This window comes from Oncorhynchus kisutch, linkage group LG1 (assembly GCF_002021735.2).
Source record: "Oncorhynchus kisutch isolate 150728-3 linkage group LG1, Okis_V2, whole genome shotgun sequence".
Taxonomy (NCBI): Eukaryota; Metazoa; Chordata; class Actinopteri; order Salmoniformes; family Salmonidae; genus Oncorhynchus; species Oncorhynchus kisutch.
The window spans coordinates 17,722,488-17,731,965 of NC_034174.2; the positions used below are offsets into that span (position 1 = coordinate 17,722,488).

Sequence of the window (9,478 nt, forward strand, 5' to 3'; positions counted from 1 at the left end):
CTAATATAATGCATTATAATAAGGCACACTTCTATTGTTCCACCATTGAGAGCAGTGAATGGAGAGAGTGTGGGAAACCAAGGAAAACTCACTCACAGACTGCCTTTGGGACAATAGACTTCTGTACCCTGTATGATGAGGGGTGAGAAGGAATTTCACTAGTACGCTTTCATCATTGAATTCTAGATATGAATTATATCACAGATATGTCCTATGCATCAAAATGCTAGAAAAGTAATGAATAGGTAGCAGCTATTTTTATGTTTCACATATTGCACCCAGGGCTGTGGGATCAGGGGCTATGTGACAGTGGTAAAGCTTAGCTTCACCAGTTGAAATTAGACAATGTGTTTAAAAAAAATTATGACAAGGTTTAAGAGGAATTAGGTAACAGACCATTAAAGACATTATGTCACACTTTATACAAATTGTAGAATCAAAGATGATACAGTTTATATCTAAAACGTATATCCTTGAAAGATCTAAAGTATTTAGTCCAATCTTGACTCTCTCTGATCCGCCATATGCTATACAAGTCTATCTCATCCTACATTCAAAACATTTGTATTTACTACCTTCTTAATTGATGTATGTCTGATTTTAAAAAACATTTCCCCCAGGGTCTTGACAGGAACTGCATGTGTAGAGATTAATTAGCATTTAACAAGTGGAAGCTAATTTGACTCAATAAAGAAAGAAATGGAATTGAAACTAAATTCAGCAAGACAGAACATTATAAATATTTGTTCTATATTCAGGCATATATTTTTGTCAGCGGTAAAATCCATTGTGAGATAATAGAATGTGACTGAATAAGTGCTAAAGCTTTGAAACACTATACATTCAACAATGGCTTCATACCGTAGTTGGGGACTAAGTTACACTGTACATTTAATGTAGAGGTTCTGTGTCAGCCTCACACATATAAGATGTGATGATGAGCATGTGCTCTGTAAGTATCATTGATCCCAACATCAGGGAGTAGATAGAGTATAATGTTATTTTAATGTAGTCTGCAAAAAAAAACAATTCTGGAATAAAATGTAATAAATATCTGATTGTCAAACAGTATGGAAGGAGCCTGTAGTCGTTTTTCCCTCCAGAATCCAGATGGTCTGTGACGTCAGGCTCGGTCTATAGCACAACACAGAGTCAAAAGCCGTCACTAATGCTCCACTGAGCCGTTTGTGTAGTGCACTGATCACAGCACACAGGACTGTGGGAAACTCAGATCAGTTCTCTACTCACACTGACCAGCAGCCTCAAGACAGAGGACACATCTGCTACCTCCAGACTTCACTACCTCTGGCAGTAGTCTGTCAAATCGGTGAATACACAGACACAAGAGCAGTATTGCAACATAAATATACCAGGGGGTGAATGTCAACTTACTTACTACTACACATTATTACGTTTTAAAAGTGCCAATGTTCTTAAATGCTCTGCTTTAAAAAAAAATGAACGGAATCTAATTACTATAGTTAAAACCTCATGTTCAAATTCTCCATGAAATAAATTTTAGAAAGGCCTATTCCATTTCCAAGAATCTAATTGCAACTTCATTTCTCTATTTTGAAACTATATTCTCTTAGGTATGCAACCATTAAAACAAAACATTTTCACGCAGGGGATCTGCGTCAGTCTCAAACGTGTAAGTTGTGATGATGTGTGTGTGCTCTCTCAGCATCATTGATCCTAACATCAGGCAGCAGATCTGAGGGTCACTGGTTTCCCAGATTCACACAACACTCTAAGTCTCTCTCCACCCCCCCCATCACCCCCCATCCCCCCACCTCTCCACCTGTTCCATGAGACGTGACCATTGTCCCCCAGCAATAAGAACACTGAGCATGTGGCAGCTCCACATTCCTCATTGTCCTTCCAAGCTCACCCATTGGCTACAGACTGTGAGAAACTCCAACAAGCCCAAGACCCACACATTCATATGCAGATTATTGACTATATATAGGAGAGATGAAGGAATTAGACATCAGATTCACTCTACACAGAGACCAGTACAGCACAGAGATCCAGCCATGGCACCAACAATCACTTCAGCTGTGATCTACTCTAATGAGCACCTGACTCTGACCAACAAGGTAAATTGAGTTACAAATAGTGTTGCATTGTTTCAGTTTTTGCTTCTAAATATCATACATTCATGTCAGCTCTGTTGTATCCAGAATAATATTATTAATGACTCTCCTCTTCTTGCAGATAAGAAAGCCAGTGGTTGAGAAGTTACACAGAGATAGTTTCAACAACAGCATTGAGCAGCTCAAGTCTCTCTTGGAGAGAGCCTCAACCAGCAGCCAGATTTCAAAATGGAGAAAGCCGACATCCTGGAGATAATAGCAATAGAACCCGTCAGTGAGCTCCTCCTCAGCACCATTCAATCAGGGTTACTCCAGCTGTGTCCAAGAGATTGTTCACTTCCTGACCAAGGATTAGGTGACGACACAGACCCAGAGAAGACTGCTGAGCCACTTCCAGAGCCTGCATCCGTCCTCTGATAAGAACAGAAGGGAGAGTGATCTGCCTCAGTTCAGCTCCCAGCCCAGTACAGCACCAGCAAAGAGAAGAGTCCAGTCCACACTGCTCTCTGGAGGCTCTGGTAGAGTCCTACATACTGGAACTCCACTCTCAAACAAACTCAATGGACCATGTTGGTCTAACATTAATGTGATGGACAGTGATCAGAGATCTTCTTCATATTCTGCTTGTGCAGGTTGTTAAAAGTGGTTTTGATTGAAACTTTTCATTTCAGTTGTACTGAACAAGTTAAAATGTTTATCTAATATAAAACACTGAAATCTGCGAACACTGCATTTTTGTAATGTTAATAACCTTTGTTTTGTGAAGCATCATCATGTGTTGATTATGTTGATAATTTGCTTATTAATGATCAACTTCAACTGTCCTCCATGAGGACTTCTAACCCAAAATGTGTATTATATCTTCCATCTTTTTGTGATGATCTGTTACCGATCTGTTTAAAGGTCAACACTTATCAAGAATAAGCTATTTTGTTGCAATTTAATTGTTGTAATGATATGGTCATATTAACATTATATTGAGCATCTTCTGTGAGGTATGTATCAGTTAAACATTTGTTATTGATCAACTTGAGCTCCAGAATCACTGATTCTCCATGATGATTATTTACCCAAACTGGGAATTGTACCTGTTATCATCACTCTGTGATAAGAAATAATTTATTTGTTTAAAGATCAGACTTTGTGTGAAAATGTTGCTCAAATTATTTGAATAATGTGTTTATTGTAACGGGTAGAAAATGTTCTCTCTCAATGTGAAACCTCAATTTATTTTGGACAATATATAAAGACAGTAAATGTGTATCCTATACTCTGTTTGAGTATCATATGTCTTGGAGATTTATCCAAGTTCTGGTTGTGATGTGTAATCACATAAACTATTCACCTTATATTTAGGTGTCTATGATGCGACTCCTTGAGTCAATGTCAATAAATCCCAAAATAATTAAATTAAATCATTTTTATTGTTCTTTATTGCACCATCACGCGTGCGGTCAGTATGTCAGACATCTAAAGGAATCACAAGTTGAAATATCAAAACAGACTCTGAACCAACCTTATTAGTTTTGGGACAGGCCGAAAAGCATGAACATTTATGGAAATTTAGCTAGCTAGCTTGCTGTTGCCAGCTATTTTGTCCTGTGATATAAACATTGAGTTGTTATCCTACCTGAAATGCACAAGGGCCTCTATTCCAACAATGAATCCACAGATAAAAGGGTAAACCGAGTTTGTTTCTAGTAATCTCTCTTCCTTCAGGCTTCTTCTTCTGACTTAGCATGGCTTTTGGACACCAACTTTAAGGTGCATTACCACTACCAATTGTACTGGAGTGTGGACCTCAGTTCATATTTCAATCACCCACGTGGGTATATGCTCCTAAAAACCAATGAGGAGATGGAACATGGGTATATTGTCCTAAAAACCAATGAGGACATGGGAGAGGTACAGTACATCAAACATCACAAATAGAACCAAGTTCTATTTTAGTTCCTGGCAACGCAGAATCTCGTTGAGGCACGAGACGTGAGCTGTGTGGTCAGCATGTAAGAAGAAAAGGCCCAGGGTGTGAACATGAAGCTGGAGTTATGGTTAGGGTTGAAACAGGTTGTGGACATGAAGCTGGAGTTAGGGTTAGGGTTATGGTTAGGGTTGAAACAGGCTGTGGACATGAAGCTGGAGTAATGGTTAGGGTTGAAACAGGCTGTGGACATGAAGCTGGAGTTAGGGTTATGGTTAGGGTTAGGGTTGAAACAGGCTGTGGACATGAAGCTGGAGTTATGGTAAGGGTTATGGTTAGGGTTGAAACAGGCTGTGGACGTGAAGCTAGAGTTATGGTAAGGGTTATGGTTAGGGTTGAAACAGGTTGTGGACATGAAGCTGGAGTTAGGGTTAGGGTTATGGTTAGTGTTGAAATAGGGTGTGGACATGAATCTAGAGTTATGGTTAGGGTTATGGTTAGTGTTGAAATAGGGTGTGGACATGAATCTAGAGTTATGGTTAGGGTTATGGTTAGTGTTGAAATAGGGTGTGGACATGAATCTAGAGTTATGGTTAGGGTTATGGTTAGTATTGAAATAGGGGGTGGACATGAAGCTAGAGTTATGGTTAGGGTTATGGTTAGTGTTGAAATAGGGTGTGGACATGAATCTAGAGTTATGGTTAGGGTTATGGTTAGTGTTGAAATAGGGTGTGGACATGAATCTAGAGTTATGGTTAGGGTTATGGTTAGTGTTGAAATAGGGTGTGGACATGAATCTAGAGTTATGGTTAGGGTTATGGTTAGTGTTGAAATAGGGTGTGGACATGAATCTAGAGTTATGGTTAGGGTTATGGTTAGTGTTGAAATAGGGTGTGGACATGAATCTAGAGTTATGGTTAGGGTTATGGTTAGTGTTGAAATAGGGTGTGGACATGAATCTAGAGTTATGGTTAGGGTTATGGTTAGTGTTGAAATAGGGTGTGGACATGAATCTAGAGTTATGGTTGTGGTTAGTGTTAGGGTTCAGAAGGGGTGTGGACATACAGTAAAACTAGGGTTAGGGTTAAGGTTATGGTTAAGGTGATGGCTAAAATCAACATGTCAATTGTCTCTCATTGATTAAATTTAGGTCAGAACCAAGACATGTGCTACTCTATAGTGCTGACTGTTCTTTAACTCAAATAATTTCCTCCAAGCCAGGTTTTTCAGGGAACCTTCTCTACAACCAGATGCTGTTTTGGTAATTGAAGCATTTTTAATGGTTGCCTAGAAACTGGACTGAACTGAATACCTAATATGATGCATTATAATAAGGCACACTTCTATTGTTCCACCATTGAGAGCAGTGAATGGAGAGAGTGTGGGAAACCAAGGAAAACTCACTCACAGTCCCGCTTTGGGACAATAGACTCAGACTTCTGTACCCTGTATGATGAGGGGTGAGAAGGAATTTCACTAGTACGCTTTCATCATTGAATTCTAGATATGAATTATATCACAGATATGTCCTCTGCATCAAAATGCTACAAAATCATGAATAGGTAGCAGCTATTTTTATGTTTCACATATTGCACCCAGGGCTGTGGGATCAGGGGCTATGTGACAGTGATAAAGCTTAGCTTCACCAGTTGAAATTAGACAATGAATTATAAGGACTGCACAAGTGGTTTTTTTATTATGACAAGGTTTAAGAGGAATTAGGTAACAGACCATTAAAGACATTATGTCACACTTTATACAAAACATGATCAGATTGTAGAATCAAAGATTATTCAGCATGCGCTGACCAACTGGCAAGTGTCTTCACTGACATTTTCAACCTCTCCCTGTCTGAGTCTGTAATACCAACATGTTTCAAGCAGACCACCATAGTCCCTGTGCCCAAGAACACTAAGGTAATCTGCCTAAATGACTGCCGACCCGTATCACTCACGTCTGTAGCCATGAAAGGCTTTGAAAGGCTGGTCATGGCTCACATCAACACCATTATCCCAGAATCCCTAGAGTCACTCCAATTTCTGCCATTTACCACTCGACCCCCTTCTTTGCCACAACAGCCACTTTAATAACCCTACCTGCATTTACATAATTACCTCAACTACCTCGACACCGCACGTTGACACATTGACACATTATTTACTTCTGCTCTTTAATTATTTGTTTTTCTTATGTCTTATTTTTTTTCCGGGGGGGGGTATTTTCTTAAAACTGCATTGTTGGTTAAGGGCTTGTAAGTAAGCATTTCACTGTTGAATTCGGCACGTGACAAATACAATTTGATTTGATTTGACACCGTTTATATCTAAAACATATATGCTTGAAAGACTTTCAGCATTCAGTCTAATCTTAACTATCTCTGAATGGTCATATGCGATACAAGTCTATTTCATACAATAGTCTAAATGTTTGTATTTACTACATTATTAATTGATGTATGTTCCACCATTGAGAGCAGTGAATGGAGAGAGTGTGGGAAACCAAGGAAAACTCACTCATAGTCCCGCTTTGGGACAATAGACTCAAACTTCTGTACCCTGTATGATGAGGGGTGAGAAGGAATTTCACTAGTAAGGTTTCATCATTGAATTCTAGAAATTAATTATATCACAGATATAATGAATTATAAGGACTGCACAAGTGTTTTTTTTATCATTACAGGGTGTAAGAGGAATTAGGTAACAGATCAGGAAATACATTATATTACACTTTATACAAACATGATTACATTGTAGTAGTCCTGTGTAACTCAGTAGGTAGGGCATGGCACTTGCAAAGCCAGGGTTGTGGGTTCAAGACCTTCAGGGGATCAGTACAACAACAAAAAAGTATGAAAATATATGCCTGGATAAGAGTGTCTGCTGAAATGTGAATGTTGTATCGAAGATTATAAATCTTATATCTAAAATGTACACGCTTGAAATATATTCAGCATTCAGTCCATTCTTGACCATCTCTGAATGGCCATGTGCTGTACAAGTCTATATCATCCGATAGTCAAAATCTTTGTATTTACTACATTCTTAATTTATGTATGTCAGATTTATTTATTTTCTCCCCCAGGGGCTTAATGGGAACTGCTTGTATAGAGATGAATTAACATTTAACAGGGCACACTTCTGTTGTTAGGTGGAAGCTCTGTCAATGGGCAGAGTGTGGGAAAGCTCTGGAAAGCAGAGTCTCAGTCTAGTGTCATCATCAACATCAGTCCGACCAGCACCCGTCTGTCTAGGGAACACCCAGAGTCACTGGGGAATAGCCACACTTATAGAAGGGAATTAAACAATAGCTGAATACATCAGTTTCAGGGCACAAACATAACGTAGAAATGAACACTGATAAAGTACAGTATATGTAGCACACTTTTAGGATAAAATCAAGTGTTTCCCTCCAGAATCCAGATGGTCTGTGATGTCATACTCTGTCTATAATACAACACAGAGCCAATAGCCGTCAGTGAGGGTTCACTGAGCAGCTTTTGTAGTGCATTGATCACGGCACACATGACTCAGTGTGGGACACTCAGATCAGCTATCTACTCACACTGACCAGTAGCCTCAAGACAGAGGAAACATCTGCTACCTCTGGACTCCAGAGTGCTTGACCACATAATTACTACTTCTGACTTTCAAGACCTCATGATATTAATACAATATCGAACCTGTGAACTTAACCACAAGCCATATTTCTCTGCAAATAAACATACTTTCTATTTTCGAAACATGTCATATTTGACCCAATATTTTTTGGGGTGTCAAAAATGAAATTCAGCAGCACAGAAAATTATAAATATGTTTTACTTTTCAATTGTGACAAAATCTAAAACACTATACTATATCATAATTGTTGTCATTATCTCACATTCATTGTGAGATAATAAAACGTGACTGAATCAGTAATAAAGCATTTAAACACTATACATTAAATCATGTTTTCATAGGTGGGGACTATGTTACATTGTAAATGTAATGTAGAGGATCTGCGTCAGTCTCAAACGTGTAAGTTGTGATGATGAGCGTGTGCTCTCTCAGCATCATTGATTCCAACATCAGGCAGCAGATCTGGGGGTCACCAGATTCACACAACACTCTGAGTCTCTCTCCACCCCCCCACCCCCCCACCTCTCCACCTGTTCCATGAGACGTGACCATTGTCCCCCAGCAATAAGAACACTGAGCATGTGGCAGCTGCACATTCCCCATTGTCCCTCCAAGCTCACCCATTGGCTACAGACTGTGAGAAACTCCAACAAGCCCAAGACCCACACATTCATATGCAGATTATGGACTATATATATGAGAGATGAAGCCAGTAGGAATCAGATTCACTCTACACAGAGGCCAGCACAGAGATCCAACCATGGCACCTACAATCACTTCAGCTGTGATCTACTCGAATGAGCACCTGACTGACGAACAAGGTAAATTAAAGAATCAATTTCAAGGAAATGAATCTTATTTGATTGATTATTTATTTGTTTCATTATTATCTCATAATAAGGTTATTAATGACTCTCCCCTTCTCTGCTTGCAGCTAAAAAGACAGTGGTGAAGTTACATGGAGATTGTATCAACATCAGCATTGAGCTGCTCAATTCTCTCCTGCGTCCAGAGATCCTCAACCAGCAGTCAGACTCCAAGCTGGAGAAAGCCAACATCCTGGAGATGACAGTTTTCTTCCTGAGATAACAGCAACAGAACCAGCCAGTTAGCTCCTCCTCCTGCTCTGCAGCTGTCAATCAGGGTTACTCCAGATGTGTCCAAGAGATTGTGCACTTCCAGACCAAGGATGAGGTGAAGACACAAACCCAGAGAAGACTGCTGAGCCACTTACAGAGCCTCCATCCATCCTCTGATAAAAACAGGACCTGCCTTAGTTCAGCTCCACAGCCCAGCATCAGCAAAGAGAAGAGTCAAGTCAACATCACCCTCTGGAATCTCTGGTTGAGTCCTACAGACTTGAACTCCATTCATGTGATGGACAGTGATCAGAGATCTTCCTCATCATCTGAGTATATAGCATTTTTAAAAGTCTTGCAGTGATTGAGACTTTTTATTTCAGTTGTGTTGAAGTAAAAGTATTTTTCTGAGAAAAATGTGTAAGGTATGAAAACAATATTGTTGTTGTGTTCATTGAAATCGTAACCTTGACTATGTTGATCATGTTTTTATTCATGATTAACAATAGTTTTAATGGTCCTAGATGAGGAATTTTAACCCAAAACTGGGATCAATCTGTTTGTGATTGTCTATGACAGATCTGTTTTTAGGTCAAAATGTATAAGCACATTTTTTTTTTACCACTACATTGTATTCAGCATCTTCTGTGAAGCATGTAACAGTTATACTGATAATGTTAAACCTGAGTTATAGCATCACTGTTTCTCTATGAGGATGATTTCCCCAAACTGGGTATTATGTTATCATCACTCTGTGATTATCAC

General features: G+C 39.2%; 2 pseudogenes; both read left to right on the forward strand.

The window, feature by feature from the left end:
- Window positions 1-2,007: 2,007 nt before the first annotated feature.
- On the forward strand, window positions 2,008-3,511 carry LOC109909349 (transcription factor HES-5-like; annotated as a pseudogene).
- A 4,857-nt stretch (window positions 3,512-8,368) lies between these two features.
- On the forward strand, window positions 8,369-9,259 carry LOC109877567 (transcription factor HES-2-like; annotated as a pseudogene).
- Window positions 9,260-9,478: the final 219 nt, after the last annotated feature.